Source organism: Fukomys damarensis, unplaced genomic scaffold (assembly GCF_012274545.1).
Source record: "Fukomys damarensis isolate Sample0158 unplaced genomic scaffold, DMR_v1.0_HiC HiC_scaffold_36, whole genome shotgun sequence".
Lineage (NCBI taxonomy): Eukaryota > Metazoa > Chordata > Mammalia > Rodentia > Bathyergidae > Fukomys > Fukomys damarensis.
The window spans coordinates 44,579,236-44,586,825 of NW_022900948.1; the positions used below are offsets into that span (position 1 = coordinate 44,579,236).

Sequence of the window (7,590 nt, forward strand, 5' to 3'; positions counted from 1 at the left end):
GTATTTCCAGCCCGACCCGACCGTGGCCTGGCTGTCTGAAGCCGTGGCTGCGGGAGCCTCCCGACCCGCACCCCTGCTCCGGCCTGGATGAGGGGCCCTAGGGACACGCAGACACCCTATCCCCAGGACGAGGTCGTGCCGCAGGTGCCAGGCCCGGGGTGCACACCCTGTGACCCCACGACTGAGACCGCCGGTGAGCTAGCTGGAAAAGAGGTTCGTGCACTAAAGGTCAGACTTGAAGAACTACCCTCACTTCCTTTAGGGATCAGCAGCGGCCGATGGGGCACCAACCACGGTGGGGGGACCCAGACCTCCCAGCCCAGCCCCTCCCAGAGTCCTCGGTTGGGTCCAGTGGGCTGCAGGACTTGCTTCCCCATTGGGTCCCCGATATTCCCTAAGCGACTATACTCTAATCTTATTGGCTGACCATAGTTTTGTCCCACCTCATACCCACTTTGTGACTTCCAATTGGGTCAGTGTTACCTAAGCGACTGTGCTTGTCCTCTTCTTGGTTGACTGTAGTTTTGTCCCACTTTGAACCCACCTCACCTCCTGGCTTTGCTCAGTAAAACACCCTCAGGGGCAAACCACTTTCCAGATCCCTTCTGTCCCCCTTAGAAGCTGTCTTTGGAAAATTCTTCCTACTCTTCACCTCTGTATTTCCAGGATTCATTCTTCAATTTTAGAGAACATGAACTTGGTGTGTCCCGGCATCCATCAGATTGGGAGTATAATATTTCCCTTACATTATCTGGGTTATTTGGAGGTCCTATATCATACAACCTATATCATCAGCACTCGGGAGGCTGAGGCAGGAGGATCGCTGGGAGGCCAAACTTGAGTTACATAGTTCAGGGCCAGCCTGAACTACATAGCAAGAACCTGCCTCAAAAAAACAAAACACCCCCCCCAAAAGAAGTTTAGCTCCCTAAAGCCAAGTACAAGCACATACCTGTAATCTCCGAGACAGGAGGGTCTCCAGTTCAAGGCCAGCCAGGGAAGTTGAGACTGTCTCAAAGGATTTGGCCCCTGATACCAAAGGCAGCAGCTTTTGGGACTTGGTAAGGGTTTTTGCTTTTGAGACAGTGCCTCCCTGTGTAGCACAGGCTGGCCTCAAAGTCTCAGTGGCCCTCCTGCCTCAGCCTCAGCGTGCTGGGGTGACAGGGAAGCACCACCACTCCTGGCCCAGCGTGTCTCTGGGAGCCAGTTGCAGGCCCTGGGGTCAGGGCCCCATGTGACCTTCCCTTGGCCCTCGGTGCCGGGTCTGCGCTGCCCGCTGCTGCACTTCCGGGAGGGCTGTTTTCCTGAAACAGAGCCGAGACCATTGGCAACAGAGCTGAGCACGGCCCCCACTTCCCCGGGAGGCGGGAAGGACTTGTCACAGCCCAGTGTGGGCCCAGGGCTCCCACAGCACGTGGCGCCCCCTTCGAACCCACCCTAAACCAATGCTGCGTGGCACAGAACCAGCGAGACCAGCCGGGCCACCAAGAGATGCCTGAGCCCTCTCAACAGTGGCCCCCGAGGAACAGGAAACTAGCCTATTGCTCCACCTCCCCTAGGCAACTGAGTCCCCCAGAAGGGAGCGTAACTGCCCTCTGGATTTGCATGCACACATAAAAAAAATTTTCTCATAAAGAATATTATGGCACACACCTGCATGCCCAGCACCCTGGGAGGCTGAGGCAGGAGGATCTTGAGTTCCAGCCCAGTTTAAAAAAAAAAAAAAAAAGCCCAGGGACAGAGCCTGGTGTGAAGGCCCTGGTTCAATCCTTAGTATTGGAAATAAAACAACAATCCAGGTGTCTCTTCGAACCCTTGGCCTGAATCAGCCTTCCGGTGGGCAGCAGTGACCTTTACAGCTCCCGGGTCCCAAGCCCGTCGCTGGGCTTCCCATCAGTGGCCCCACGTGGACCCAGGGCTCCCCTGACCCCCGGCCAGCCCATGGCGAGGGGCCTCTCTGTGGAAAAAAGACGCGAGACTGGAAGTCGTTTTATCGGCCGTTTAGTGGATTACAGGATTACAGAGCCAATCTGAGGCTCCCAAGGTAGCGTGGTTTGGTGTAATTCCATCTCCAGAGACAAACGGGTTCCCGGACCTGAACAATGGCGGCGTCCGTCGCGAAGCTGCTGTGCCCCGAAGCTCAGGGTTAGTGCAGCACACGCACACACACACACGCACACACACACACGCGCACACACACACACACGCACGCACACACGCACACGTGGGGCCCAACGCCGGGCTGAAGTGGGATCCTGGACCAAGACGGTTTGCGACGTTAGAAACACAAGAGACAGAGCCGTGGAGAAACGCGGACCGCGGTTCTGGGAGGAAACTTGGGTGGACTCAGCTGTCACGGTGCCGCGACACAGGTGTCTCACAGCTGCTACGGCGTGAGCCCCTCCGCTGCGCCGCTCACAGCCCAGGGGAAGCCCAGGGCGCCTCAGCTCTCATCTCGCAAAGGGAAAGCTGGGGAAAGCACGAGTTCCTCTTTCGTTTTGTCTTGAAGTCATTTTCTGGGCAGGTGCTCTTCAAATGAGTCTTTCTTTTCTTTTCTTTTTTTCCTGAGGCAGGGTCTCACTGTGTAGCCCAGACTGGCTTTGAAAGCTTGGCGATCCTCCTGCCTCAGCCTCCTGAGCGCTGGGATGACAGGTGTGTGCTACCACACCGGCTCCCAATGAGTCGTGCTGTGTCCCAGCGGGTGGAGAGGGCAGGCAGGACCCGGAGGAGTCCCTGGTGAGAGACGACCCCGCAGCAGGAGGCCGAGCCAGGGGTCCTGACTCCCCTTCCTCCCGGACACAGGGGCTATGAAGGCTTAGAATGGAGCAGGAGTGGGTGTGACAGACATGAGGGGCCCATCCGTCACGGGACACGGGCGCAGCCCAGCCTCTCGCCACCGGCCCTGCGCAGTTGCCCAGGATGCAGGGACCGTCGGCCCCACGGCGTCCGGACCGCGGGGCGCAGGCAGACATCCAGCCGGGCGAGCGACAGCCCCGTCCCTGGTCCCCCTGTCGCCTGGCCTTGGCATTCCCAGGCCGGTCACTGTTGTCCCCACCCCAACTGATCCAACCACAGAGGACACTCAGGTGACCCCTGGGTCTGAGCCAGGCAGGGCGGAAATGCAGCTTCCAGCGACTCTGGACCCGCAGGGCCGAGCGTCTGTCTTTGGTGGCAGAGGCGATGGAGCCCTACAACGCTACTCAGAGCGCAGGGAGGAAGAGGCGCAGTCACGGCGCAGCACTGAGCGTCGCTGGGTCTGGGAACCGGCCGGGTGGACACGGGCGGACGACAGGGCCAGCACCAGCTGCAGGGGACTCAGTGCCGGCCAAATGCGGGTGGGGACCCCAGTCCCGTCTGGGGCGCTCTGGGCCCAGGATCTGTCAGGAGTCCTGGCACCAGCGGTCACCTCGTCGGGAAGGCACGGTGTGAAGTGTGTGACACCTGTCCCTCCGGGGCCCCGAGGAGCAAGCCGGGCGAGGAGAGGAGCAAGGCGGTGCGGGGACGCGGCTGCGAGCGTCGGTGGCCTCAGTCTAGGAATCTACAACACAGAAGGAGAGGACAGCAGGGTTAGAGCAGGCGGGTAGCAGACGGGCAGGGCCGAGATCGGCACTCCGCCCCGAGAGGGGTTCAATAGACATTGGTTATGGATGGGGCAGGTCTGAGACAAGGAACTTTCACGGTTTTATTTCTGATTTATCCTTGCACTTGTGAGGCAGGCAGCGGAACCAAGGAGCTAAATCCCTGGCCCTGGAGAGGTGTTTGAGACAGGATCTCACTGTGGTTCAGGCCGGCCTTGAACTACGTAGCCTGAGCTGGCCTTCACAGGTGGCGATCCTCCCGCCTCAGCCTCCCGAGTGCTGGGATTACAGGAATAAGTCACCTCGCTCAGCTTTACCTTTGATATTTAAGAGAAAAGTCAATGAAACCGAAGCCGGCTACTCCAGCTTGTTTTCTCTTTTTATCTGGCACTGGGGACAGAACCCACGGCCACCTGGCACCTTACCACTGAGCTTCAGCCCAGACCCTGACTGTATTTTTTTTCGTGGTACTGAGGATGAACTCAGGGTTTTTGTACTGTTATAGCCTAGCTCTTGTTTGTTTATATTTTTATCATTTTTAAAATTTTGAGACTGAGTCTCAGTAAGTCTGGCTAAGTTGCCCAGGCTGGGCTCAGACTCGGAGGAGCCCTCTGAACCTTGGAGAGAGGGACGGGTTTTCCAGCACTGAAAAGTTCCTCAACAGTGAAAGTTCTTCCTCGAGGGGGGACGGGACACGAGCCGGGGTTCAGGGAGGACAGGAGGACCCTGCCGCGTGAGAAGAGGAGGCACAATTTTAAAAAGCATTTGGCTAGAAAATTCCCCGTCACGAAAGATTCTGAGTTAAATATTCATATTACACAGAATAATTTTCTTGGAAAAGGGAAAAATCACTTAAATACACAACACTGAGAAAAATATAACATTTATTAGAGAGGCAGATAGTAAGGTACAACTAGATGCCAGACAGATTCTTTTCTTTTAAGGGGAGAACAGAAAGGAACAATCACGTTAGCTGTGCGCAAACAAAACTTACTCAGAACCCAAGTGTCTAATGAACCCCAGGGCGGAGTGGCCAGCTGGGGTTCTAGCTGCAGTGCAAGAGTCCTGGGGCCGCCCCAGCAGTTATAAAAACAAAAATGTCGTTAGGCAGCAGAATCATCCATAAAACAAACAGATAAAAGAGGAAAACGTTAAAACAACTACTTCAAGTCGTCCTTTTAGTTTTTAAATTGCAGTATATACAAATACATTCTGTGGAGAGAATTACAGACATGTTTAACAGAAAGCAACTTAAAAAACACAAACAAAACCCACAAAAGTCACAACGCAGTTGACCTGTTGGACGTTACTCTAGTGTAAATATTTTGGCAATTATTAAATAAGCACATCGTGGACAACACACACAGACACACACACACCCACAGTGCCCCGGCAATATTAAAAATAAACTCACTGAATCCCAGACCAGCAGCCCCGCCCACACCGGAGGGCGGTTCCTACACGCAGTGGGGGGCTCCAGGCCCACAGAATTAACCTCGGGGAGCTGGGTAGAGGGGGAGCCTGGGACCGTTTCACTCCTTCCGCAAAGTCTGGGACAAGTGTGGTGCGCCGGCTGGGAGCGGGAACCCGGCCCTGCCAGGGCCCCTGTGCGTCAGATGGGGCCGGGCCGTCAGGACCCTTCTGGGGTGACGGGACGGTGCACCGGGGCACGGCCTCAGGAGACCGGTTTCCAATCGGGCTCTCAATTTACACCCCCGTACCTGCCCACCACCTCTGCCCCCGCATAACCCTAAAGGAGACAAAATAAAGAAACAAAAACCCCACCAGCAGGCTTTTAAAACGTCAACGGACCCTACTTCAGACTCAGTCAGGGGCTCTGCTCTCTCCGGAAGGTCCCTGTCTGAAAACGAATCCAGCGTGGAGGTGCAGACAGACTTTTGTGGCTTGGCCTCCTGGTCATTGTCTAAACAGACGCCGGCAGTCAAGGCTCAGCGGACCCGGAAACTGGCCTTTTGCCCCTGTGGTCCCGGGGTTGGACTCAGGCCTTCATGGGCTCCCAGTGAGCGCCCACCACTGAGCACACAGCCACAGCCATGGCAGCTCCCACCCGGAGAAGCTGCAGCACAGCTCCCGTGAACAGGCCCCAGACAAACGGCTCTGTCAGTACCACACTGGCAATGGTATTCACAGGGAACACAGAAGCCATGCTGGTGTATTCCTATAACCCCAGTTCTTTGGGAGGCTGAGGCAGGAGGGTCCCAAATTTGAGTCTAGCTTGGACAACTTAGCCACTTAATAACTCAGTGAGACCTTGTCTGAAAACAAAAAAGGGCTGGGTGTAGCTCAGTGTGAAGGCCCTGGGGTCAACCCCCAGTCCCGTGCCACCCCCACGTGTACAAAGCCAACACGCGCTCTTGGAAGGAGGCTGGCTAGGGTGAGCCTTCCGGGTTTGGAGGTGAGGCTCACACTAAGTTGCCCAGGCTGCAGCCTCCGCTCCCAAACCCCTGGGGCACAAGTGTGCCCTCCGAGCCCGGCTGGGCTTCCTGTCTGTGTCCCTGAGCTGTCCCCGGGTGGGCACCGGGAGGCGGGCACATGGCCTCCCACGCTGCCATCTCCATAGGCACCGAGCATGTGTTATCTTCAAAATAAAATCTCTTCATGAACCCGGCCGCCAGCAAGTGAAGGTTACTCCACCCCACCTCGGGGCCCTGTGAAACCTAAGTGCAGTGGCACTAGAATCTTGATCCTGGCGGGTTCAAGAATCTGAATAAACAGCTCTTACTTCATTTCTATCTATTTATTTCGGAGACAGGGTCCCACTGTGTAGCCCAGGCTGGCCTTGAACTCACGGCGATCCTCCTGCCTCGGCCTCCCAAGTGCTGGGATTAAGCTGCTGCTTTTAGATTCCCTTTGGGACTGGGGATGTGGCCCAGTAGCCCAACATCTGCTAAACGTGCTCGAGGCCCTGGGTTCTACCCTCGGCTCCACGTTAAAACAAAATCAGCTTTGCATTGACTTCTGCTCATAAAATAAGCCCACAGTATGGGTGTTCAGAGCTGATTTCCTACTTAAAAGCGGGACAGAAATCATTATCTGCAAGGTCAAACAGAAAGACGGCCTTACCCGGCACTGTCACTCCAACCCCAGAGCTGGTGCTCGGTCCCAGCTCGCGACAGTGAGGCCGGGCTCGGTGACCGCCTGTGCATGTGGCCAAGGCCCCTCTAACGTCCCTCCCTCTCGGTGCCAATTTGAAAATGCGAACCCCAACCCCACCCAGGTGCCTTGAGGTGGTGCGACATTTGGTTTTATCCTGGCTACCACAGAAGATGGGCCACACATTCTACGACTTCCGGTAACTTTACTCTTTGGGTCTAAAAGATAACAATGGTAGAAAGAGACAGAGGAGGAGAGCGGGAGAGGAGAGCGAGGCCCTGGGACGGAGGCCGCGTGGAAACCCACCGCAGCTTCGGCCGGTCTTATCTGCAGGACCAAGAGCTCCGGATGAGAAGAGGCTCCCTGAGCCACGGGAAGGCGACTGAAGGCAGCTGAGGCAGGAGGGCCCTGCTTATCTCGCTGCCCAACTGGGAGGAGTCTGAAGATCAGGAAGATCCAGGTCAGACCAGCTGCTTCTTTTTGTTTTTCAGTGTTTTGCAGACTGGATCTTGCTAAGATGCCCAGGCTGGTCTTGAACTGGGGATCCTCCTGCCTCAGCCTCCTGAGTAGCTGGGATTAAAGGTGGCATCACCATGCTGGATTTCAACTGACTACTTAGCCAGACTTCCCAGGCTTCCTCGGGTTGTCTGGGACCACAGGAACGCGACAGGGTGACGCACTGTGGATCTTAGCGCAGGAAGCGTATTTAAGTGCAAACACCCTCTGCGCGCACAGAGCCCCGTCCTTCCTTCCCTAGAGGGGAGGCCGCCTGCCGAGGCCTGGACACAACACCGGCGCGGTCCGACTTGCGGCTGCTCGGGGCACGTCCTCTGAGAAACCGCGAGAGCTTTCTGGGTTCTGAGCTACAGACGCTGCCGTCGGGTCGCGAGGCCACGGC

At 56.4% G+C, this 7,590-nt stretch overlaps 1 long non-coding RNA gene across 2 annotated transcripts in view; it reads right to left on the reverse strand.

Annotated features, from left to right (window-relative positions):
• Positions 1-1,984: 1,984 nt before the first annotated feature.
• Positions 1,985-7,590, reverse strand: part of LOC117284337 — a 7,586-nt gene continuing 1,980 nt past the window's right edge. For both annotated transcript variants that reach the window (XR_004515409.1, XR_004515410.1), the window contains exon 4: positions 1,985-3,538. This is a non-coding gene — a long non-coding RNA (uncharacterized LOC117284337). The remainder of the gene's footprint in view (positions 3,539-7,590) is intronic.